The sequence below is a fragment of the Sebastes umbrosus genome, chromosome 14 (genome assembly GCF_015220745.1).
Source record: "Sebastes umbrosus isolate fSebUmb1 chromosome 14, fSebUmb1.pri, whole genome shotgun sequence".
Lineage (NCBI taxonomy): Eukaryota > Metazoa > Chordata > Actinopteri > Perciformes > Sebastidae > Sebastes > Sebastes umbrosus.
Window position 1 is genome coordinate 16,086,434 of NC_051282.1, and position 24,644 is coordinate 16,111,077.

General features: G+C 40.3%; 1 protein-coding gene across 2 annotated transcripts in view; it reads left to right on the forward strand.

Annotated features, from left to right (window-relative positions):
* The window catches only part of LOC119501436 (RNA binding protein fox-1 homolog 3-like), a 466,701-nt gene that overhangs the window by 76,511 nt on the left and 365,546 nt on the right, over positions 1 to 24,644 (forward strand). For both annotated transcript variants that reach the window (XM_037791780.1, XM_037791782.1), the window contains exon 3: positions 22,392 to 22,491. The gene's annotated coding sequence lies outside the window, so the exon portion shown is untranslated. The remainder of the gene's footprint in view (positions 1 to 22,391; positions 22,492 to 24,644) is intronic.

Sequence of the window (24,644 nt, forward strand, 5' to 3'; positions counted from 1 at the left end):
TCATTGTTTTGTGTTATTAATTGATTTCCAATAATACATATATACATACATTTGCATAAAGCAAGCATATTTGCCCACTCCCATGTTGATAAGAGTATTAAATACTTAACAAATCTCCCTTTAAGGTACATATTGAACAGATAAAAAAGTGTGAAATTAATTTGTGACTAATAACGATTAACTATGGACAATCATGCGATTAATCACAATTTAATATTTTAATTGGAGACAGCTCTTATTAAAATAATAACAATAATAATAATAATGATTATTTTTAATCATTATTATTATTATTATTATTATTATTAGTAGTAGTAGTAGTAGTATTAGTATTGTTATTCTTCTTATTCCTCTTATTATTATTATTAGAAATCTGAATCAGAAATACTTTATTTATCCCTGGGGGGAACACAATATATGTAGAGTAATATACTGTTATTAAATAATAAGAAATATGCACAATATGTGCATCAAACACATAACAATAGATAACCACAGTGTAAATAAGTAAATTCAAAATATAAAATGCTGTGGGATCTATTTAATGTATTCAATATAAATGCAAGAATAGTATAAATAACAATTAAATAAGAATATTTCTTGAAATTTACAGTATGAATGCCAGAGTATTAAATTATTAAATACATGCATGTAAGAGGATAATGTATGTATGACTACACTCATACACACAATACGCATACGTATGTATTTATGTGACAGGATAGTGGAAGTGGAAGGAAGACAGGTCACTCGTTGCGCTGTGATTGGCTGAGTAGGTGGAGCAGGTTGTTTTCAGTTACCAAGCAGCATGGAGAGACATGAAACAAGTATATTTAAGCCTGCCTTCAGTTACGACACATACAGTAGAGCATATACAGTAACTGTTCTGAAGCCTGTTTCTTTCTCTTCTCTCATAAGAAATTGGCAAAACATTAAAAACATACATACACAGAGAGTTTCTCCATTTCTAGCAGCAAATGTTGAGATTGAGAGAAATCCAAAAAAGCTTGCAGTAGATATGTTCTCCAAATAGCCATACAGCCTCTCACAAACAAACCAATCTGTAGCATCTCTTTGCGTTTTTCAATGCATTCGAAGACATGATTAAAAATGGTCTAACATAGCAAGAAGGATAACCCTGATAGCATCACCGTAGTGGACAGCAGTAATATGATTTAACACTAAGTGGTTTTACCAGATATGTTTTGGAGGAAACATCATTCCTGCCTGGATTATGTTAACTGTCTGTTTGTCACTGTTAACATTTGCAATATTTAACCCAGATTACAATCTCTCCTAATCTTAACCAAGTGCTTTGAATTACTTAAACATACATATGGTGGCCAACAAGGGCCAACGTGCTACAAAGACCCAACACATTTCAATTAGGAGAAACGTGCTGCAGCTTCAGAAACGATGCCAAAATTCAAAAACACATACGGAAATCCAAAACAAATACAACAACGGAAAAAAAAAACATGCTGCAGATAGCCAAAACAAATACATTGACAGGTTGCAAATACGGAAAAGATGCAATGTCAAAAACATGACATGAGTGTGTTTGTTTTTTGAAAATCAAGCTGTTCCGCTCAGTGCTCCCCCTAGAGGCCTGGAGAACTTCCGTTGTGTTGACTGAATATGAAGAATTTTTTGTTGCATTTGTTTTTGGGGTTTGTGTGTTTTTGACTTTGCATCATTTCAGTATTTGTAAAAGCGTTTGCTGTTAATCTGTTTGTTTTGTCTTTCTGCAGCAAGTTTCCGTAAATCCTCTTAACCCATTGGCATTGTTTCTGAAGCTGCAGCATGTTTCTCCTGATGGAAATGTTTTGTGCCGTTGTAGCATTTTTGCCTTTTTTGGCCTCCGTAAATATAGTAGTATTAACTTTAAATGTTATTTTTTAGGATATTTTATAATATAAACGATAAGAAGGTAAAAATATATGTATTTCATGTGGGGGTAAAGTAAATGCATATGTAACCATATACTTGTTTTTATCACAGCTAAGGGGTGTTTTCGGCCCGACGCGAAGCACCACGGCTATGAACCAATCAGATTGCTTGATTTGAGCTACCTGTTTTTATAACTGTGATTATGCACGAATAATATACATTATTAATACTTACTGTAATTACACGAATAGGAGAATATATGTGAGAGTGAAAATGTTTGCATGGAAAATAGACTATATATAAGAAGTGGACATAGTCATCATGACGTCACTCATTGGTTTGTGGATTGCTGTTTTCAGCATTTTCGCCGTCGCTATCTTGTTTTTTTGCAACCAGAAGTGATACGAGAGGGTGGAGCTAAGTACAGCCGAACGCTGAATAAGACATTTTTTTCTGTGACCAAAAAGGTTATAATTAACATTCATGAACTGAAAACACACTGTGAAAGGGTTAAATATGTAAAACAAAAACAACTCCCAGATCAGACAACGCCATGGTAGCGACCTGTCAATCACAAGGTAGCCACACCCTAAAGCATCCCCTGCTTTATGGTCTATTTGACTCTAAATGGGACCATAATTTACTAAATGAACATCATGCTGTATTGAAGAAGACTTGAAACTAGCGATTAAGACCATAAACTCATGTTTACAATGTTTACTGAGGTAATAAATCAAGTGAGAAGTAGGCTCATTTTCTCATTGACTTATACACAATCAGACTTCTTTTTGCAACCAGAGGAGTCGCCCCCTGCTGGCTATTAGAAATAATGCAAGTTAAAGGCACTTCCACATTGGCTTCACGTCTCAGACCCGGAGGTTCTCCTCCGGTATTGGACAGTAATTATATTTCTGAAGTTGCCCAGAATTAAATTATGATTTGCATAATTTATTTAAAATGACATTTCTGGCAGTTACATTTCACATTTCTGAAATAGGCAATAAGCACTGCTGTATATTTAATTAACATTTTTTTTGTGGAATACATTATACTGTTCAAGAATTATTTTGGTAATAAAGGATCACTGTTGTGTAAAACAGATGGGGTATTAAAACAGGGAGGTGAAGCTGTGTTTAAGCACTGAGTTACAGAGGAAAGAGTTTCTGTCGAGTGAGTGACACAAAAGCAAGATTAGGGGATCAAGTGCTGAAAGATGAGAGAGGAATTTAGCGGAATTGACAGCACATTCAAGGGTTTCCGAGAGGAAGAGACGACAAGAGACAGGGCGATAATTTTAGAGATTTGAAGGGTCAAGATTAAGCTGCCTGATAATAAGCAGAGTGAAATGAACCAATTTTGAAAATATATGCTGATGCAGTGTGGACAGGGGGGGAGGAAGACAAAGAGGGTTGTCAGTGCTTCCACAAATGACTTGGTATCAGACAACAGGCTTTTGGAAATATTGGATTGTACAGTCAGACAGTTTCACTGCCTGCCGCACTATATTTATGCACAGATCATATTCGAGGCTACATTAGGTCTCCTGCACGCTGCGCTGCCATTTCTTCACGGTAAATGTGAAGGACCAATAAAGAATCCAGATTTCTCATGGATGTAATTAGCCAATCGTTTCTAATAGTGTCCATAGCAATGCATTTTCATGGCAGTGTCATTTTACCCTGGGCAATATGCCTCGAAGTGTAATTTCTGCCTGAGCGTTTAGACACAGAGCTATCGATCGCATTCAGTGAATGATCTGCTCAGAAACCCATCATCTACTTTAATAATGTCACTCACCGCCACATTCTCTCTGCTTGGTTTCCATTAATAGCCAGCCGACGTGACATTGTCAACATTCACTGCTCAAACAACAGGGTCTTTGAAGCATGGCTGCTTCGCAATTGGGTCATTTAATCAATTTATACAATTGAACCTATTTAACATATTGATATGCAGTTACCCTGTAATGTGTGTGGCCTTTTATCCCCTCGAGTGAAGGAAACTCCAAGGGAGCTTTTCAGATCTTCTGCCGTTATTTATCATGTGACATTTAGCTGGGCCCTGATGGCGGCAGCTCTCCACTTTAATTAAAGGTTCAACCTCTTCACTGGATGACAAATTGACTGGTTTGTGCCTTGGAAAAGTGGTGGAACATGTCTAGTCCACCCTGCTCCTCAGTAACGGTGGGCTAACATCGGGAAGTGGAAGCTGGCATTTTAGTCACCGCGGTCAGAGAATGAGCCGGTTTATCTACTGATAGAACTAAACCATTTCCATCTTTTAGCAGTTCTCTCGTGAGCTTATTTTTCTGGGGAAATGAACATCGTAAAATAAATGCTTTTCTCTTTTTGTTTGTCCTTATTATTTCCTCCTTGTGCCGTTCTTTTGTTAAGTTTCTTTTGACCTTCTGTTTGTGCAGATGCGAGATCTGCAACTCGGTCGGTAGCAGCAAATGGCTAATGGTCCATCCCCCGGTTATTTTACGGCAGGCTGGAGAATATGTCCACTTTGCATGGTTCCCTTCTTCCATTTTTCAAACTTCGCCTGAGTTGGGGGTGACACAGCTTGAAACGGGTTTCAGGAGAAGCAGCAACACAAATGGAAGAGTAGGCCCAGATGATACAATCACTTTGTTCAGCATGAACACTTCTGCAAACATGTTGGGGGGGTTCTGCGGGGCAGGCGCCAAGGCTTCTGTGTAAGATGAGATGGTGTAAACAGGCAGATTGGCTCTCTTCTCAACGTTAGCTCCTTGAGATTTCATGCTGGCTGGATTTATAGAGAGTCACAGAGCACAGGAATCTGCCTTGGGCTCCTCTGGGGCCAGTATCGGAGAGAGCACGGAGCTGTGAACTTCAGATGATAAACCAAATATAAATCTATAAAAAAAAGAAATAAATACATTTTACTGTCTTAAAAATAGAGGCCCACCTTTTTTATTGTGGCTTTCACAGTGAAGTAATTCCACCTCCTCAGCCTTCATGTTCATTACATCTATACTGTATGCATACATATTTTATTGTTATTGCTTGGAAAATTACTTTTGGTTGTTATCAAACCATTTATATATTATTCTTTATTTTTGTTTTAGTTTCGTGGAGCAAATGAGGCTGATTCTCTGCATGAGATGTGCTATAAAAGTATAATTATTAACACTATTAATATCTACAATAGGTCATTTGAATGCAACAATGAACAAAAAACAAAGCTTTAGAACAATATGTTGGGATATGGTGATCTACCTGAAGATGTTTTCAAAGAATAACTTGACACTAAATCTTCTTTTTTGAGTTAAAATGAAAAATGAATACATTATATGTACAGTCACTTAATTACAGTATCAATAAACTGGGCCAGGTCCCCCTATCAACATATATAAATACAGAAACTCTTGGTGTTGTGAAGAGTTCTGGTTGATTATTCTTGACTTCCATGATGGAGTAAATCCAGCTATTACATAATATCATCCAGGATTCATAGAACTGTAGTTACATTTGCAGTTTAAATTTGTGAACCCACAATATTCTCAGTTTGCAGCCAACGCAATGTGAACCATTTCCCGACATCCAATGGTGTAATGTAATTAAGTATATTTACTCCAGTACTGTACTTAGTTTAGTAATTACATTTTCTGCTACTTTATACTTCTAGTCCACTACATCTCAGAGGGAAATATTGTACTCTTTACATTTGTATTATAACTTAAGTTACTTTTCATATTCAAATAAATATACAAAATATAAATCAAATAATAAATTATGCTCCTCTGCTAGTAGCAGGATGGAAGAAACATTTTTTAATATATATTTGTTATTATTTTTATTTATTTATTATTTCTATTTATTTAATGTATTCTTATTTTTCTATTTGTCTTGTGTATGTTTGTATATATATATATATAGTTTTACAGAAATAAATCATGATATATTATTATTGATTAAACTACCCATCATAAAGTAATTAAAATGAGCTCCACCATTGATGAACACATAAATGCATCAATAATTATAATCCAGTAATATAATATATATTACTATGAAAATATATATTATTCTGATATGGGCCATTCTGCATAACAAGTAATTTTACTTTTGGTACTTTAAGTATATTTTGATGCTAATACTTTTTTACTTTTTTTTTGTACGACTTTTACTTGTAACAGAGTATAAGAAAAATGATAATGATAATGAAACCACCACAAAGACGATTGTTAACTTCAGTTTACAACAGGGATTTTAATAAGCTTCATTAAATCTCTGCCATACCTCCATACTGTTTATATTTTTCTCTAGGTAATTCTTCAGGTATTATGTATATTAAAATATGCATATAAAAAATATATTACTTTTTAAAATTCATGCCCGAGGGGGGAAACCATCACACCGACGCAGACCAAAACTATAGGTGTTAAGTTGGTCATTAATGACAGGGAAGGAGGAGCATTTGTTGTTTGTATTATCTAATATACCAAAGCAGTAAATAGACAGCAGCTTGTCCCTCAGCACAGCAGAATGGACGAGGACTGATTGAGGGACCGCGGCTCTCTAATAACGGTCCCGCGCAGAAGGGACAGTTGTCTCGGCTATAAGCCCTACTTCCTTGACAGCCCCTGGGATCCCTTTGTCCTGTTGTAAACTATTCTGAAGGAAGGACATTTAATTGCCCGGCACACACTAATGAGTTTGCAAACTAATTAAAGGGGGTATATTACGCCCTGTGGAGGCCCACATCACTAAGAAAGCCAGGGACATCTTTAATGAGGAGCCTTGATAACCCTTCAAAGGAGGAATGTGTAGTGTCTGTAATGATGCCCAGGGTAAAGCCGAGCTCAGCCAGGGAAAAGAGTGTGTGTGTGTTGGTGTGTGTCCCTCACCTCGGGTGTGCGGAGACTTGCAAGCAGATGCCAAGTGTTTTCAGTCCATCGCCCACAGCTACCTACCTACATGTCCTAATCAAAGAGTTTCACTCTCCTTCCAATAGGTTCAAAGATAGCAGCTCCAGCTCTTCTCTCAGTGGGTGGTGCGCGGAGATTTCTAGGCTGTTTCATTTTCCTGTATTGTATTATTTACTTGAGAATAATTTGATTTATTAAGGAATCAGAGGAGGCATATTAGGAGCATTTTTATGAGCAACTCAAATGACCTATATCACATGTAAGAATGGAAAATGCAAGATTGAAGAGGAAGAGTCTTGGCTGAGCAAGAAAGGCAGAGGCACGAGTTGGACAGATGGACCGAATATGCCATCAGAATCGATCAAGGTCATGATTAGTCCTCATTTTGGAAGTCATTAAATCACCCGGGGCGCTTTATGTTTTCTAACAAATTAAACTCTGTGACTGTTGTTGAGGTTCAGCCGCCGCTCTCCGTCATATCTGCCTGAGCTCCTGCTGTGGCTCGATGCAGCCGGCAGCCCTTTTCTCTGTAAAGTCAGTCCCCCCTCCAGTAAACAAGTGCATTTTTTTTTGTTTGGTCACAATATTTTCCTCCCAGACAGTGACGGCTGTTATTTTGCCCGTGGCTCCTGTCAAAACTAACATGGCTTAATTGACTGCAAGCGAATGAGCTCCTGGATTGATCCTGTCAGGCTCCTCAGGAAGTGATGCTGCTCCATCTGTGAGGCGCAACTCCAGCGACAGCAGCAATCTGTTGCTTGGGAATGAGCCAAGGCTTAAAAAAAAAAAAAAAAAAAAAGAAAAAGTCAAAATTACAGAAAGTACCTCAGGCGCTGTGTGTATTCTGATCAGCTGTCAGTGATGACACACTCAGATGAACACGCACATGCAAGAGCAACTGAAAAACTAGACAGACATCCACATATACACAATGTAATTTTTGCATCATGGTTAGCAATGTCACATTCAAGGAGGCCTGTGTCTCTCCCTGCAGGAAATCAGAATGGTCTTGTCTGGCTTGTTAGACATTTGATGTCAGGCGAGGTTGTCCTCAGGGTATATCCAAAAAGCAGCCTGTCATCTATTCCTGCACCGCTGTCATTTGTCCAAACAATTGTGGCATATACTGTCATCTTGGGTTTTTACCTGTAACTCAACTCAGCCAGGCCCAGTCGTGACCCCGCCAGCCGTTCACCTCTCCCTCTCTCTTCTCTCTGTCCTCGCCTTTCATTTCTCACAGTCTATCTTTCCAGTTGGTGATACTGGATTTCCCCGGCTAAAGTGTGCGATGCAGCAGCGCCTTCTGGCGCGATTAAATATTTAGACGGCTGTCTATGTAGATGGCGGCTTCGGAGACGCGGAGGAATAATCTGGGAGACAGCTGCTGTAGCACATCTGGGTGTCACTGATAGCAGAGGAAGGTGTGCGGCTGGTGTTGCTATGGAGGGGGAGACTTAAGAGACACAGCTGTCAATCAGCCGGGTGGCACGGGCGCCGAGGCTTCATAGCGTCCCCTGCATGGTGGGTCGGCTCACACAGACTGACGCCTGACAGACACAGGCTGCCATTAACGTCTGAGCCGGATGCACTTTTTGGTGAAGACCATATGCTAATGTTGCCACTAGTATACTTTGAAAATATACATCAGCTCAGCCTACAATCTAATCCACTTAATCTCATCGCGCTACAGCGATAAGGTCAAAATAAAAGCAGCGGTTAATGACTTTCCTCTGTCAGTGATACTTCCTGCAGGAGACGTTTTGGGCTTTTAAATAGTACTGATCCTTGTTTAGGTTTGCTGGTAACAGGAGGTGGCTGTAGGTGCAGTGTGTCAGAACATTTGAAGAAGATTGAGTGTGAAAAGCCGCCCACTTCTTCCCCCTGCACTCTTCATCCGCCAGCAGCCTGAACTTGGAGGCTGCACAGCGGCGCTACGAGGCCGGCTGGCCTGAAAATCACTTTGTGTTCCTCTCCCAGGCACATGCGATATGGATGCGTCTCGGCTCGGCTCAGGCCCTCCCGACACCGTGATTAATGGCACTCGCTTCTCTCCCCATCTCATTCTGTTACTGTCAGAGTTAAGTGGGCCGAAGACAATAATAAACAGTCAGTCTTCTGTGAACCCCCTAACACGATCATTCCACCCCACCCGATTCCCCCTTTCCAATGAGAAAAAGAGGAAGAGAGATGGAGTGAGAGATAGAGAGGAAGTGTGTGTGTGTGTGTGTAGATGTGCTACACAGGGCAGACAAATGCAGAGTTAAAGACACAGAAACGGGGCACAGTAATGGAAATGGAGGCTGGGAGATACGTCAATGAATCAGATTGTCTCATAAGCATGAGAAGTTTGCAGCATATGAAGGGGCACCGCTTGGTGTAAATCTTAAAGAACAACATGAGTGCAGGTTTTAGCTGTTTAACTACAAATTATTTATATGTTATGTATACTTTTATACATTTTTCTTTTCTAATGCATGCTTTCCTCTCCATCTCCATACAGTAGGGGTCAATTAGCAATTAGCAGAGCCTTGAAACGTACACATAATTGTATATAATTGCATGGTAATGCTGTTTATGTGCAGATTGATTTAAAAAAGTCTGCATTGCAGTACCTCGCAACAATAATGCAACACCGAGGACAATTAATAGACGTGATCACGGTAATAATTAAACAACTCATGGAAGTATTTAATAGATTTGAATATGGTATGGACATAATGGAAACCAGCGGGTGCCCAGAACACTAGAAAAAAAGTACATTTGGATGTATGAAGCATAGCAAATGGGTTTGAAAAATGGTGATTAGTGATGTAAAGTGTCATTAGTAGTAAAAAAAAACATGCAAAACAACTGCTTTGGACTTTTAAGTTTTACTTTGTACCATTTAATATTTGGCAATAATATGCATTTGTCCTCTGCTTTCCAGGGAGTCCTGGGTATGCAATTACTAATATCGGATCAGATGCACCGGCAACAGAAAAAGACGACCCCACACAAAGTAGCTGTTCCCAAAGAAATGCAATAACATTACATAATAATCATCAGGTAATATTCAGCAATAAGATCCATAGACATCACCTGATTTAACCCGGGTATGAATCCCAGGTCGACCTCTAGCTTCAACCATATCAACATGTACTCATCAAATTATTTACAACTCTTAAAAATATATCAGTTACCTGACAATCAAGAGGATGCATTCAAAAACTTTGATCACCAGGTGCAACTTAGTCTGAATGAAATGATTATAATAACAGTTTATCTTTAGAGCATGCCAAAAATCTCCTTAGGTTCAGGCAGTGGTTATGGCTAGAAAGGATCCGTCTTGTGTAAAACTCTCGCGAGAGTTAGTGTTCATGTATTTATGTTCTGCAGGCATCCTGTATCTCTACACTTGTAATTTTTATTATCTTCATTTTCATTTTATTATCATTTTGTGTTGATTTTGGCAGTCCCTGTGGACAAAAGCGGTACTGTTTCCGAGCACCAGACTCCCTTTAGAAAACCTTTCATTTTACTGCGGCAGGGTCTGCCAGTCTGCCGCTAGCAGTCCTGGTTCTGGTTCTCCCTTGCCTCCCTTCCCTCCAGGCGGGCCCAGCAATACGGCTTGGGCCTCCAGCAGCGTGGTGTCGGTGTTGGCTCCCACCGGGGACCGACGGAGCAGCGAGGTGAAGCTCTTTTCCTGGCCGGAGGAGCCGCTGCTGCCGGGCGCCAAACTCTCCACCCCCCGAACTTGCATGATTTTGTCTGTTTACGACGTTAATACAACGGTTTTCTATCACCCGCGAAGAGCATTCAATCCCTTCTGAGTTGTTTTCCCCGAGTCGTTCCAATTACGGAGAAGTTGACGTCATATTTACAAAAGACGGATCTTTTTAGCCCTAACCTCAGGAAATCCACTTGGTTAGGTTTAGGAAAAGATCATGATTTTTTTTAAATCTTCAGGCAGAAAGCACTGAAGGGGAGTATTAACCAATCACAGCACAGTAGGGAAGAAGAATGAGTGAGGTGTGTGAGGAGTTAACAAGGTAATTGAGCTAACGTAAGTAACGTTAAAGAGAGAAACTAGAATGGTGTACCGTTACGAATATGTATAGCCCACTCTGCTCCGCCTAGGTTGCAAAGTGTAGATAAATATATTTATTCAGTGCTTTTTATTAGGCGTGAACCTCGCGTTAAATGCTTGTTTTGTTGAAAAAATAGACTTGGAAGCGTAAATAAACGCTTCCGGTCGTGGTTACGCCCGTGAGACGAGCGCCTGCACATATCGTATGGTTTGTATTCATTCAATCAAACATAACAGCAGTGTTGCAGACACACCTGGCAGAGATCTGCACTTTACTGAATGGTGAATGCACTTTTCTAATAGTATATAAATCTGAGAGGTCACAAGATGATTAACAGGACGAGGAAAGCAGAAAAAAAATACACATTTCTACATCATGTTTTATTCAGACATTCTCTAATATTCATACTTGCCAACCTTGAGACCTCAACAATACAGAGGATTTCAAAATCTGAGTTTCTGAGATTTTGTTTCCTGCATTCTGGTGACTTTAAAAGAATGAAAATAGCCAAATAATAAGTACATTGCAACAGCATTTTTAATCTTAAATACTGTTAATGTTACTTTTTTTCCCGGAAAGAATAGGCTACCGAATAATTCACCCCTCTGGTGTGAACTTGTGTGAATCTCTGGCATACACTTATAATTTTCAGTTTTTATTCATTCATTCATTTTTTTGCCCCTGCTTGAGTATTTCTTTCTTAGTACTCTCAATTTCCCTGTCCTTCTCTCACTCACTGAAGGTCCTTTCAGACACAACGCAACGACGGCACCACTGCGCTCTGAAACCTATTATTTTCAATGTTGTGTTGCAAGCAGCTCTCTTCTACCTGTTAACAACATAAGGTGTAGCTGTATTGTTGTTCATGTGGAATCAGTAAAGCTTATACATGCTGTACAGTGCAGGAAACAGATCGTGATAACGAAAATGGAAGAAAAAGTGTGAAAAATGCGTGAGAATTGTGACCCCGGGAGGAAACCGAGAGAGGGCGATGAAAAGCGGGAGCCTCCCCGGAAAATCTGGAAATATTTATCTAAATATAATATCTAAAAATGCTTCATATAAACAGGGAACATAGGGAAACTATACACTTATAGTTAGTTATATGCAAGCTGTGATGAATGCCCTCAACTAGACATTTCTTTGTTTCAAAAGGTCACAAGCCAAAACGGTTGAGAACCACTGACTTTAAGGAAGAAGCTGATTAAGAAAATACCTCTTTCAGGGCCTTTAGGATAAACTGTAGTATTCTGACTGATTGAGAGAAAAAGGAAGAAATTGAGATCACTGCAGCCAGAAGAAAGCAGAGCGAGCAAAGACACTTTGGATCTCAGACCTGCCGGTTAAGTCACTAGTGAATTGTCTTTTCCTGCAACTCCAGCCTCCCTTTCCCTCCCCGGACCTGTCACTTCACTCTGCCATATCCTCTTCAGTCGAGCACTCCCTTCCTTCTCTCTCTGTCTCTGCTGCAAGACACCGACCAACCCGCCACACAAACGACACAGTGCTCGTACGGGCTGCAGCATCGTTCAATCCTCCGAGGGTTTCCGTACACAAGCAGGAATAAAGTCAGAGTTTGAGTTCCAGTCACTGACCTTGGTTTCAGGGCCTCGAAAGCCTCCACTGAGGCCGTGAGACCCTTCACCACCATTACATCTTCCCCTCCCTTCTCCTCCTCCTCCTCCTCTTCTTCTTCTCTTCTCTCTTATTACTGGGGATGACCTGCCTCACAGCCCTGGGCTCAGTGACCGAGAAATCCTCCGGCCCTCACCGTCCCCGTCCTCCTTGCTGCTGGTGGATTGTCTTTGTGTCTACCGGAGTGGCCTCGGAGAAATGAAGTGCCATGATCTCATCACGCCGAGCCCATTGTTTTCACTCTCATGCACACTGTGTAATAGCCATGGAGATAAGGGGATGATTCAGGCCTTTCACGGAAGGAAATGTGAAAAGCCTGCCTGTGAAAAAGTGAAATTACTGTTTTGATGGCTTTCGATGGCGGGGGGCATAATTGCTGGATGGAAGGAAGGATGGAGGGTGAAATACACATAGGAGATTAGTATTTCTAATGCTGGAGACGGTTGGTAGGAGGCCTGCAGAAGGTTATGCACGCAGTGGGTAGTTCTAATGAAGCTGCCATGTATGTAGAATAGCAGATTGACTAAAATAGCTCATTGTTCTTCCTTCCACAGCAACCTTTGCCCCTCTGGATTGAAACTACACTCTTGATGGCAGCACTGATTATGATATTGTTCGATGCTCATCGCCATAGTAACGGTGATTATTTTCACATTGTTTGTGCATGAAATAGTCGTCGGAGCCTTCAGGAATGGGGAAACGAGCTTAAGTATTTTCGGCAAACTGGCAAAAGGCTCATCAACACATGCAGACAACGCGGGTCGGAGGATTACAGCTTGTTGTAATGACAGGGGCAAAGCGTAAATAGTATAAATACTCCATGGGATTATAATTAGCCTTACTCCGCGCATTTAGACACACTCAAGTGGAACTAAAACCTTATTGACTTCTGGAGACAATTTCATATTAATTGGATGCCTCTTCTTTCTCACTGACTACTTCTTTGGTTTGTTTTCGAGCCGCTGACAAACGCGCCGCGGTGTAATAACAGAGAGCGTAGCAGATTAGCATTAGCCACAGCGCCGCCGCCGCCGCCGACTCGAACGCGAGAAAACTCCACCTTCATCGCCGTCACCTGAGCCGACAGCGCCGGCGCTGATGAAGGAGAGGATGGGAATCAAAAGGGAGTCAGGGCAGCTTTGAAGTCGTCTATGAAGAGCAACTAAAAAGCGCAAAAGGGGGATCGATGTGAGAGAGAGTCTGATAAGATAAGGCACATGCTGGTATAGGGCTGTATCCTCTGGGTGGAGGGATGGTAACATGGAGGCGATGGAAGACGGGGTTTTCCTGGTGATACTGGGGCCCTGGACATGAGAGGAATTAATATGGATCTTGTCCGCCACCACCACCCCCTCAAACACACACAAAAACACACACACACACTATTTCATCTTCCATCTCAGCATTCAGCATATGTCCTCCTCCCTCTTTGTCTCCCACGCTCCCGCCCTCGTTCTATCTGCGCGCCCGGCCACAAATTTCTCCCTTATTTTCCACCCAGAAGTGGGGGAAAGTTGTAAAGCTAATTAAGGAGCGGGGATGCGGCAGCTCGACAGATGTGCATTGAGATGGGTGCTATTGAGTAGCGGGGATAATGGTGTGTGGACCTGGTGGGCAGCGGGGTTGTGTTGGAGGGAGCTCCTACCTGGGCGTGCATGTTAATCAGCGCGCCTGTCTGTTGAGAGCCGGGGAATTAAGGGGGAAGGGAAGCGTGTCGCCAGCCTCCAGTGAAGAGACAAGGCTGGCAAGCTGATTAAGAGCACAAATTTGCCAGTTTGGTCAGACAGGGAGATATGTGTACGAAGGAGGAAAAGGGCAAGAAAGGTGTGTATTGATTAACAGTGCTGGTGGTGGTGGAATTTAGGGGGAAAAAAAACGATGGGTAGAAATCTACCTACCGTTGTCAAACTAAATATTTCACAGTACTTGAAGGCATCACAGTACTTCAAAGGGGCAAAAATCACAAAATGGCCATCGCATATCTGCAGGGAGGCTGTGAAAGTTGTTGATAAATGTTAATAACTTAATGATTTCTCGACCCGGCGCTGAGATTTCTGCCTGTGAAAACTCACTTTGCCTGCACTGTGAGCAAAAAAAACTCACAGCCTGATGAATTTCATGACATTCACAGTCTCCTTCACGTCCACACGCATTTTCAGCTGCTCAATAATGGAGGACAGAGCTCCAGTATGAGCAAGCAACATTCCAGGGATGAAAGCGTTCGGCTTGTTTTCTTGCCTTTTTGCTGTGTTTTACATCAAACGGCTGGAAACTTTAACTAATCACTGACCGATAACCAATAGATTGCTTTATATTTTACTCCAAAAAGTACTTACTAGGCATTTAAATAACCAATGCGAGTCATTAACCTGCTCTAAATTACAATGTTTGGCAATGTGCAACATACAGGATGAGATGACGACTACTATACTATACCACATTAATGTTAAATATTCATAGACAGGGTTTAATGTCATGGGAAATAGAATTATGTCAAACTTAAGGTAACATACGCACAGTTACAATACAAATAGGACATTATTATTACATTGTCTTTTTGATTCCACAAAATATTGCGATGTACTACATCCTGTAATCATCCCTCATTGTGAAAAAGAAAGTAATCTTTAATTTCTACAGATTTTTAGGTGAGACTGTCTCTCAACATTTTTCAGGTTAGCGCGAGCAACTACAAAATACTTTTTCACATCACAATGTCAAGGTTCAAGGTAGAGTTTATTGCAGAACTATTGAGGAACAAAATTGCATTCCTTCAGTGCTACGGTGTACACAATAAAAACAGATTAAAAAAAAGACCAAAAAAAAACTACAAAGACAGGAAAGTGCATTGAAGTACTAAGTTGCAATGGATGAAAAGTGTCGTCACACATTAAAAACAGTACGAAGTTCTATAAAAAAGCGGATTATAATGTCCCACATTATAATTACAACGTCTTCCATTCCTTCTACATTGCCAATTAACAATGTTAGTGCTGAAACAATTAGTTTTAATTGACTGAAAATTGTCAACAATTTTATTAATCAACTAATTGTTACAGTCACATTCACTTTATTATTGTAAATTAAATATCTTTTGGTTTTGGACTGTTGGTCAGATAAAACAATAGATGAAAACGGATTACTTTATCAGTAAAATAATAATTAGTCTCTAAATAATTTCATCAAAATATCACACAGCCATAGTTACAAAGCTACTACTTAAAGGGGAATTAGTTTGACACCAATTAGCAGCATTTCTCATGTATAAAAGAGGCGGCTTTAAGGTTTCAGAGCAACATAAACAATTCACACAATTTGGAAGAATCCAAACTGCAAAAACATGTCAAAAAACAGTACATTTCTTTGTGTATAAATGAACAGAATTAGCAGCACGTCAATCACAGCCAAGCTGCAACAACAAAGATGAACAGCGATCAAAAGTTGAAAGTAACCAACAGGCAGATTATGGACGTATAAATCATATACGGAGGGTTTAGAAATTAGCAGAGGTTATTTAGTTACTTCAAACTTATACATTTCTTTTTTTTTTTTATTAAGTATTGATGTCGATTTATCCAACCAATTTACTGTGACGGGAACACTCCATCTCCTGAATACTGAAACTCCCGGCTGATATTATAATTAAATAAGATTTGCTTTAGTGACACCTTGTAAACAACACAAAAGTTTTTCACACACGAGTGAATAATAATTCACTCCTTTAGATAGACGCACAGCGTTATGCTTTCTTCCCCAGATATCTGCAAGTTTTTTAATTAGAATTATCTCCCCTTTCACCAACACAGCCTGATCCCTAATTGTTGTTATTTACACAGTAAAGGTTTACGGGGTATTTATCGACATTTACTTTCCCCAGATCTCAGTGTCTGTCGTCGATAATGAGTGGGGGAAATTATTTTTAACACTCAGTCATTATCTGTGTGTTCAAGTAGTCTTCCTTTTAATATGCTAATGCAGCTGATATAATCAGCTGGTAATTGTAAAACACTTCAAGTACGACACATTTGGTGGCACTCTCTCCTGAATGAAGAAATCACAGCCCCGTCAGCGGCGCAGAGCTGCGGTTGGATGTACCGACGATCTGTTTATGTTCTCGGGAGACGTTGTGGAGGGAGCGCCCGCCATTCGATCCTGCATGGCACAAATCCAAATCACACACAGACTCCTATAGAAATGTGTAGGCCGGCGTGAAAGCCGTATCACTGTGTTAGTGATGCCACCACCGCCACCGCCAACCGCCAACCACCACCACAACAACCCACTTCTGCAGCTTTTTTTCCCTCTTTCTCATCTTGCTTTTTATTCCTAAAAATCCACCTTTGATTACCATTGATCCTCCCACACAGTTGGTTTATACCTGTGTGCTATTCATGTCACAACATCTTAAATGAATCTTTTTTTATTGTGCGTTAACCAGAATGATGAAAGAAGTGTTCTCCCCGTGTCCTCCGGGGATGCTAGTGCTTTTCTGCGGGAGAGGATGGGATCCTGACTTTGTTTTTCTCCTTCGGCTGTTATTTCCCTGAAGAGAAGAGCAGAGTGAAGGGAGCTATGAGTGATCGACTCTGCCTTTATTCTCCAGGTTTTCGGGGGATTTGAAGTTATTGAAAGTCTGGGGATGGGTGACAGCTCGGAGATGTCTGTGTGATGCCTATCAGGCGTACGCCGGCCGCGTCGTTGTGTGTGTTTGCGTGCATGCATGTGTCCAGCCTCGCGGGCTGTGAGACAGAGGGCACTGGCTCCATGTTCTCAAATACATGTTATTCTTGCGGCCAATCATTTCTGCTCACACATGACATCTCTCCACAGATTGATTTCATTCAGCTGTAGAGGGCGGCAAGATCAAACAAACGTTGTCTGAAATAGCGGCGGCGGTGCAGGGAAAAGGAGGGGGGGGGGGGTCAGGGGTGGGAGGTTGCTTGCTTGAAAGATGGAGTGAGGGATGGAGATGGAGAGAGAGAGAGAGAGCGAAAGAGAGAGAATCAGTCATCCAGTCAGCACTGTGCCATGTGGTGACATGGTATAGCGGTGGAAGGTGTTACTCTATAAACCAACAATCCTTTTCACAGCGAGGTGGCGTTTTTGTGGAGGTGGCGGTGGGGCCCTATTCCTTCACGATGCCTCTGAGTACCCATGCACAGAATAATGGATGCGTAATATGGAACGACAGCTTGCAGAGCACTATCATTAATGTTGTAATTCACTTTTAGTGTTTCTACTATTGCGCTGCAACAGGAGGCACAGATGTCACCTGAATCTGCTCCTTCTAGCAGCCAGAGCACACCCGGTTTTCACCAGCTGTCTTGGAACGCACCCTGCCAGCCCCCCCCTGTGTGGGCAAATGTGGGCACGAGTGTGTTTGTGTGTGTGTGTGTGTGTGTGTGTGTGTGTGTGTGTGTGTGTGTGTGTGTGGTACATTGAATACAAGTTGGTGTTTTTTGGACAGAGACTTTTTTGCTTGATAGCAATTTTATGATTGTTACATTTTGATCCTAAACTCATTATCAGGGTTTAGTTTACAGTTAGGCTTCTAGTTTAAGGATAATTAATCATTCCTGTATGTTCTGTTAGCTCTTTTATCATTTCCTTTTTTTAATCTTTGGTTATAAGATGCATCCAACGAGTTTTCACTTTTCTTTTTAGCCTCTTTGTTTCCACCCCGTAAAGTTAATCCATCACTTTTGAATGAGAGGATGACAACCATGTTTTGGCAAAGCATCACAGAACAAACGTCAAGCTGTGAACTTTTACATATTGGAAAACAAATGTTGTGTTTAACATGCGACAATGTACATTTGTCAACACTTTAGTGCACTCCCGTCAATCACAACCGACTAAACCAAGCTGAAAACAATAGCAACAATGCACTACCAGCTATACTTGTAAAATAAAAGTATATAATACAATGAAAACTTTATGTGAAATATGATTAAAACATTAAAAACAAAATATATTTAATTCAATATTATTGTTTGTATATTAATCAATAATTATTATTCATTTGACTTTAATGCAAAGCAACTACTTCTACCTATTATAGACCACTCATAAGACCCTTTTCCACTGCAGGAACTTTCCCAAGGGACTAGGAACCCTTTGTTGTCATTTTGTGTCTCTTAATTGTCGTTTTGCATCTCTTTTTGGTTGTTATGCGTCTCTTTGCTGACGGTTTGTGCCTTTTTGTTGTCGTTTTGCATCTCTTTGTTGTCATATTGCGTCTCTTTTTGGTCCTTATGTGTCTCTTTACTGTCAGTTTACGTCTCTTTGTTGTCATATTGTGTCTCTTTTTGGTCCTTATGTGTCTCTTTGCTGTCGGTTTGTGTCTGCTGTCGCATTGCATCTCTTTTTGGTCCTTATGCGTCTCTTTGTTGTTGGTTTGCTTCGCTTTGTTGTCGCATTGCGTCTCTTTTTGGTCGTTATGCATCTCTTCGCTGACGATTTGCGTCTCTATGTGGTTGTTTTGCGTGTCTTTGTTTGTTGTTTTGTGTATCTTTTGTGTGAATGACTTTTCAACAAGAACTGTTAACATCATACAGATATTCTGTTCTGATACTAACAAGCCAACTACCTATTAACATCTGACTCTGGTTGGGGGGGTACAGGGGTGGCCAATCAGATTCCAGGGAGGAGGCTGTGCCACCTTTTGGCGACCTCTCTGTCCGCCCCTGTGGGTAGGGTTCGGGTTGAGGCGCATAATTTGTGTGAAACATAATCGTTAAAATGAAAAATAATAACATAGGTGATGCAGTGGGGTTGGTTTAAGAAGTATTTTATGTGAGCAAAGCAGTAATTTCTAACTGTTCAGTCTTCCAACTTCTCTTTCATTAATGTATTTTTCTTCACCTTTACTTTACTGGTCACTGTTTGTGTGTGTGTGTGTATGTCCACTATTGCTATTTGAATATTCCCTCTAAACTACCATGATGCATTCATAAACATGAAGCCCATCTGTCAAATACTTTGTCACATTCCTTCAAAGTGCAGTGTCTTTTCTGCGGCAAAATGCAAAACAACAAGTAAATAATGATATGGATTTCATGGATACCAGGGCTCTTATTGAAACAGGTGTGATTAGCATATTGTTTGTGTTTCATACTGCACCGTAGGCCTATTTGTGTTATACAGGGACCTATATGGAAATGAGCGCTTTGAAAAAAAAAATCAACAGAAATGTATCCTATTTCTTTTAAAAGGGGCACAAATTTACTGTGAAGATCATCCTGGCAAAACCACAGAGGGAAATGTCAGAAAGGGAAAAAAAAAGGTTCAAAGAGAAAATAGCTGACTGACTCTGTAAGTGAAGCTAAGCTCAAAATGAAAAATGTTCATTATATGCCCGTCAAGGTGAAAGGAAGCCATCTCCTCGCCGCCGCAGTTAAAATGTCGACCTCTCCTTCTCTGAGGGCGAAAAGAGGAGAAATGTAAAAAGAGGAGGAAAATGCTGCTCTCGGTGTGTGTGTTTGGTTGAGCATGTGTGTGCGTGTGCATACATGTTTTGCGTGTGTGTGTGTGTGTGTGTGTGTGTGAGTGATCTGAGCCGCAGTTCAGACAAGGGCAGCGATGTTAATGGTGCTGCTCAGTAAAATGACCCTACATCCGTTTCTTCATACATTTTACAGTGCTTCAGAAGTCCTCATATTTTCCCCTTGTCAGCAGTGTTTGTGTATCATTGTTGTGTGTGTGTGTGTGTGTTTGACCTCTACAACGAGCGCTGTGCCCTCTCGGACCTCTGCTTGTCTCTTTGTATGTACCTGCTCATGTTAAGGCTGTTAAATTGCACTCAGGATGCATTTTATTCAGCAGTGAAGCAGAATGTTACGGTCGACCTCTGCGGATCATAGATGCCGTCCCCGGTGCCTCATTACTGACAATTTATATAATCTAATCTTACTTGAATCACTCGCTGTGCTGGCAAATGTGTTTATTTTTAAAACAGCTCTCATTCAGCGTTAACACTACGGTCGCCACGATGCTACAAATCCCTGAAAAATAAAACAGCAGGTGGGAGGCGAGCGGCTGACCACGTATTTGACCAAAAAAAAAATTCAGAAACAACCTTCATGGCCCGACTGCAAATGAGCGGAAGCCTCACATTTTTGATTTGTTGGATTCTCTGCCCGTGCCAAAGCCCGTTACAATTTTCATAAGGATTCGATGCCAGCGTGGCCACACTTAACTATCTGTTATGGATTATGAGCTAACCTTCCACCTCACCATCTTATTTCTTACAGCAGTGTTGGATGTGAAAGTTTTTCACGTTTTTATGAATGCGAGCAGCGGCATTAAAGTATAACTGCTCTGAACTCAGTGCAGATATTATATCCCATCATTAGAAACAAATCTTTATCTAATTTGGTCTTACCCTATGTGTCTTCTTCCTCGGTGCCATAGAGCTCCATTGTTGTCCAAAAACACACCAATGAGCCATACTGTTGCACTCATTACCGTTAACACACACATTGTAGTTTATTTTGACTCCATCCCACATACACCGTCCTGCTGCTTGGAAATTCTCACAGTAACAATAAATGTGTATTAATCCACCGCTGAAAATAGTCCCCGACAAATGCACTATTTCCTGCTGTTTGAGTAAACTTTGTTACAACCTACAGTGGCCAGCTGTTAAAGGAAATTACTGAGCCAGTTTTAGAGATGAAACTATATTATTGGGATGTGTTTTTAAAGACATGTCTTCAGTGGGAACCAAAGCGCTTGGAGCTGAAACAGGAACGCAGAAAGTATCGAGAGAGAAATACTAACACATTGTTGGTTTTAGTCTTTCCGTGGGTTTTTAAGAATAAGAAAAATATAAAAACACAGCATCATCCTTTAACTGTATATTTTCTAACATTTCAAAGCAAGATTTGGAATTGCTACGTAAAATGTACATCCCCATTAATTACTCTTTGGGATACATAGCAGATACAATAGAGACATAAAGTCCCTCCCCTTCCGGTGGACCCCATAGGACCTTATTTTGGAAAGAAAATATGAACGATAGTCAACGGCGAGAGACAAATATTTTTTTGATCCCGTTTGAATTGCACCATGAATCACACATATGATGTTTGTCAATTTAAAAGATAATTTTGCAAGACAAGAAAGTCGCAGTTTGTCGTAGTATCATTTAGTTTTGCGTGAAACCGTTCAGTTAACTACATCGCTCGTCTCGCACAATATACGTCACCATCACTAGCTAGCTAGTAACTTAGCTATGACCACGCACAGATGTAACATTATTTTACCTGATGTGTTTTATCCAGCGACTCCTGGTCTTTTTATCAGTCGGTAAGAGAAAGATCGAGCGAGACCCGTTGCTGGTGTGAGTCCATCCCAGTACAAAACACACAGACATCGTAGCTCCAGAGAGAGAGACGTCACTTACACGACTTTTGGGTGTGTAGTCTTTCTAATTACGTATTTTTTACAACAGTTTTACAGCAAAGTAAGACTTTCTTGACAAAATAATGTTTTAAATTGACAAACATCATATGTGTGATTCATGGTGTAATTCAAATGGGATCAAAAAAATATTTGTCTCTCGCCGTTGACTACCGTTCATATTTTTTTTTAATTAAGGTCCCATGGTGGTCCACCGAAAGGGGCGGGACTTCGCCTCTCTATTCTTCTATATGGAGGAAGTAAACTTATGTGATGTTTTTCTTCTAGTCCCATGTCAGTTGAAGGGAAAATAACTAAAAGGGCATCAATCATATAGGGATTTAATTTTGGAAAATTAAACTTGATTCTAACATGTATATGTAGAGTGGGAAATATGATCAGAGACAACTACATCTTAAAACTTTAACTGAAATTGAAATACTAATTTATTGACTGAGTAATATACCTCTATCCAATACACCGTCTGCTCTTTTTTCTTACAGAAACTGATTGGCATAGTGTGGCGTTGACATTGGACTTCACTCTCAACATCAGCAACAAGTGATTTCTCCTCTTCCCAACACCGCCAGCAGCCTCTGACAGGTAGGATGACTCACTTTCATAACTGATGAATAATGATTTACATTTTCACGTTGGAGCAGTGAGTTTAAGGGAAAGAAATTGAAGGTATTCTCACACTGGGTTAAAGCTTCAAAACTTTATCGGACAGAGGGAAGGCACAAGTTCAATCCTACTGGGGTAACCAACAAGTCAAGTTATTAAACAAAGATATGCAATATATATAAAAGTTTACAATACAACCCTTCAGATTATTAAAAATCGAAATTGTTGCAAACAAAATCAACAATAAATACTTCATATATACAGTAATTGTAGAGTGTTACTAAATTCCATGACAACCCCAAAATATTCAATAGACCCCAGTGACCAGAAACAATAGTAAGGGAAGGAAGAATTAGTAGCACAACAGTTTGTACTCTCAAAATTCAGCGAAAATAACTGTTTTTTTTCTTTTGCTCACACAAGAAAAACAAAACTATTATTTTTGCTCAGAGAACTAGGTGTCAAAAGTAAAAGAAACTAATTTGCAAGGGCTGAGATGACCTCAAAGTAAAATTAATAGAGATATTTTTCAGTACACTGCTTCGGTACCGTCTCATTATTTAGCTCATCTTCTAATTAAAAGATGTCTCTGCAGGTCTCTAAATGCCATATTGACTTAAGTCACAAACCACTGGACAACAAAGAAATACCATTTTTCTTCTTTTGCCATTTTGTGTAATGAGCCACTGTTTCCGCGTCCCTCTGCACAGTGTCGAAAATGCTTTCTTCTCGTCGGCTCGTGCTTTTTTTGCAGACGGTTAAAAGACATCAGAACAGACTCATTGGAATGATAATCGGGTACGCGTCTGCACTTATGGAGAATATCTCGAAGCATGTCAGACTTGCATCAAAGCCGTTGTTGTAATTTCCTTTTCAAGGGCAACTTGAAAGAGGAGTCAGGAAGAAAGTGGCATTAGTTTCTTGTTTTCTCCTACAAGGCAGCCGGTTCAAAAGTAACCCGGCGCTTTCTGATGGGAGTGTAGGGTGATTCAGCAAGAGCCCAACAGCCCATCTGACTGATTCACATTTAAACATAAACAGAAATATGGCCGCTCCAGGGAGCTCCGCAGAGGAATGGAAAGTAGACCCAAATTTCACAGCAGCAAATCAAACGTCTTTTTATTTAACTCTTCCTCTCTGTTTTCCCTTCCTCTACGGCTCCCTGTAGCATTGTGCACACATAACAGCGCCTACTGATTGGGCTTATTTGAAGCACGTACCCCTGACAAAAAATGGAGAAGAGGAGATTTTCCCATGTCACAACGGGATTGAATGTGGTTCTCCAGAAGAGGAGGGCCTGAGAGGATTATATGGCTCAGTGGGCGCTGCATTGTGTGGGGAGTGGATACAGCAGGTACCCACCGAATCCCAGCCAAGAGACAGACACAGTGTTGCTAGGGATAATGTTGCCTCCCAGCAATTAAACTCTGGAGGTTTTGGAGTGGTTTAGGAGGAAGCTTGTTAAATTATCCCGGCGCTTCTTCTTCTTTTCCCCTTTTCTCTCTCTCTGTGTCGCTGTGCCTCTCCATTAACCACGTCTGCTTCCCTTTTTTAGTGTTTCACTAGATGTAGACCTTTAAGGGGAGCCATTTGCCTTGAATACGTTCCTGCTTAATTGAATCCTTCACTGTTGGTTCACAGCATCATTTTCAAATGCATATAGAATGCACACATATTGAGACATAAAGGAAAACTGCACCTACGCTCTCACTCTGTTGAGGTATAGTGACACTAAAAATGCCAAAAGCTGCCAGTTGATGGCAGCTTTGAATTAGGAACATATAAGCTTTTTTTTAAAAAAGACATTGAAACTCTGAAATAGTCATAGTAACCTAAACACAATGTTTTATAATATTATTATTATTATTATAAGATTTCAGTCCTGATACTCATTTTGTAACATCACATTTCACAAATAATTTGTACTGTTAGAAACACATTAGAAGATAAAACTTGATGATGATTCAGGGTCTGTATTAATATTCTAATTCAGCATAGACTTCTATAGGATCCTCATTACTGTGACATACATTAAGTTAACAGTGCAATAGGCCTCCTATATGTTGCTATATTTGTCAGTAGTTAAATTAGCCTTTGTTCAAGTGGATTCAAAGGGTTGTGCTTGTTAGGCC